The sequence below is a fragment of the Schistocerca nitens genome, chromosome 7, assembly GCF_023898315.1.
Source record: "Schistocerca nitens isolate TAMUIC-IGC-003100 chromosome 7, iqSchNite1.1, whole genome shotgun sequence".
Lineage (NCBI taxonomy): Eukaryota > Metazoa > Arthropoda > Insecta > Orthoptera > Acrididae > Schistocerca > Schistocerca nitens.
In genome coordinates this window covers 309,155,120-309,157,619 of record NC_064620.1, presented here as the reverse complement: position 1 = coordinate 309,157,619, position 2,500 = coordinate 309,155,120, and positions in this window count along the sequence as shown.

Sequence of the window (2,500 nt, the reverse complement as noted above, 5' to 3'; positions counted from 1 at the left end):
CCAGGCGGCTGTAGCGCGTGCGCCCACGCAGCGCGCGGCCAGCACGCCGGGCGCTGCCCCCGCAACGGCCGGGGACGGTCCCACCCAGCCACCGCCGCGTATCGCTTCATACCCACATGCCCACTCACGTTCGTGGGTATGACGGGTGTCGCTGAAGCAACCGGTTAATAGCTGTACCGATCGTCGCTATCAACGATTCACCTGCAGCGTGAACAACCGCTCAACAACGGATTTCCAGTTCATTTGCGTAACGTGGGCAGCAAACGTAGACGTCCATCTACATTTGCTAATTCAACGAGTCTTGCATGCCTGGCTGTTAAGTGTCACGACACGCTACATCAGCACACATACACGCTGCGACGTGTGCAGGAGAGAACACGTGAAAGATGGCCCGCGTACGTATGCGAATGCCATTGCACAGCTGCGAAGCTGATTAAACACGCAAACACCTGACCGACGAGCTAGAGGAGACAGGGAGGGGGGGGGGCGATATACATCCTATAGCAGTACACATTACAGTGGATAGCGGGACCATGTGGAAAGAACGCAACACTCGCAACATGTTGTGAGGGTACGCACCGTAACATGAAACAATACGCAGGACACCAGAGAGTGCGTGCGCTGATCTATGTTGAGAGGGTTGCGATTCGGCAACGCTACATGAATTTCTCGATTCATATAACAATTAAGAGGGCAGGTTCAGGCCCAACATAGGTTAGGTTAAGGCCCAACATAGGTTAGGTTAAGGCCCAACATAGGTTAGGTTAAGGCCCAACATAGGTTAGGTTAAGGCCCAACATAGGTTAGGTTAAGGCCCAACATAGGTTAGGTTAAGGCCCAACATAGGTTAGGTTAAGGCCCAACATAGGTTAGGTTAAGGCCCAACATAGGTTAGGTTAAGGCCCAACATAGGTTAGGTTAAGGCCCAACATAGGTTAGGTTAAGGCCCAACATAGGTTAGGTTAAGGCCCAACATAGGTTAGGTTAAGGCCCAACATAGGTTAGGTTAAGGCCCAACATAGGTTAGGTTAAGGCCCAACATAGGTTAGGTTAAGGCCCAACATAGGTTAGGTTAAGGCCCAACATAGGTTAGGTTAAGGCCCAACATAGGTTAGGTTAAGGCCCAACATAGGTTAGGTTAAGGCCCAACATAGGTTAGGTTAAGGCCCAACATAGGTTAGGTTAAGGCCCAACATAGGTTAGGTTAAGGCCCAACATAGGTTAGGTTAAGGCCCAACATAGGTTAGGTTAAGGCCCAACATAGGTTAGGTTAAGGCCCAACATAGGTTAGGTTAAGGCGCAACATAGGTTAGGTTAAGGCGCAACATAGGTTAGGTTAAGGCGCAACATAGGTTAGGTTAAGGCGCAACATAGGTTAGGTTAAGGCGCAACATAGGTTAGGTTAAGGCGCAACATAGGTTAGGTTAAGGCGCAACATAGGTTAGGTTAAGGCGCAACATAGGTTAGGTTAAGGCGCAACATAGGTTAGGTTAAGGCGCAACATAGGTTAGGTTAAGGCGCAACATAGGTTAGGTTAAGGCGCAACATAGGTTAGGTTAAGGCACAACATAGGTTAGGTTAAGGGATGGTGTATGAGGGGGGAGGGGACGAGGTTCGTTCATAGTGATGATGGTAAGTGGACGCTTGAGGCACCCTGAGATGTGTCACGTCAAGATGCACCTTTGGCTCAGGGGGGGTGGCGCGCCGGTTCTGTGGGTGTGGCAAGTGAGTGGCAGACCTGTGTCTTTCATTCCTGCCATTGTTTCTATGCTGTGACACAAGCCAGTGTGGTGGTGTTGGTTGCACCCCTGTGTAGGACATGTGTCAGTGTTGGTGGCTTATCTGAGTAATGATGGTTGTTGGAAGAGTGAGATATTCTGTTTTTGGGGTGGACGTCCTGGTTTTGTTATCATAGTGTGAATGGTGTAATGTGGCGGAGAGGATGCACTGGACGTTGTTCCATGCCGGTGCGTAGATAATGTGTGTGTCGGTTACAGCCAGAGAGTAGTGTGTGATAGAGTATCTGGGTGACGTGTAGTTCACATTGTGTGCATCGACTGTCAGCATGTATAGGGACAGTTGGATGTCGTATGTCATCTATATTCCGATGGCTCTGCATCTATTAGTAATCAGCGCCATGTATCAGTTTAATCTGGTTGCAGGCACGTGGTGTTCTATCTCTGTACAGTAGTAGAGGTGCAACTGCACTACGTAGCTACCGCTTGCGGCAGCTTTCCCCGGTGTATGGTATATGATTATCAGCAATGAGTCGATTAGTGACAACTGGTCGTGTGACAACGTCACATGTCTGCAGGTGGGATACGCTACGCCCTGCCTGTGGGCGCTCGGACCGTCATTACCCGTCTGCGTAATATATTGCAGAGTGCTTTTAGCCATTGCCAGAGTCTTTGCGACTGCGAGTGCAACGCCCATTGGGACGGACATGGTTGGGGCGCTTCCTAGCTGATCGCTCAGCATCGGAATCTGTACTGTGAGCACG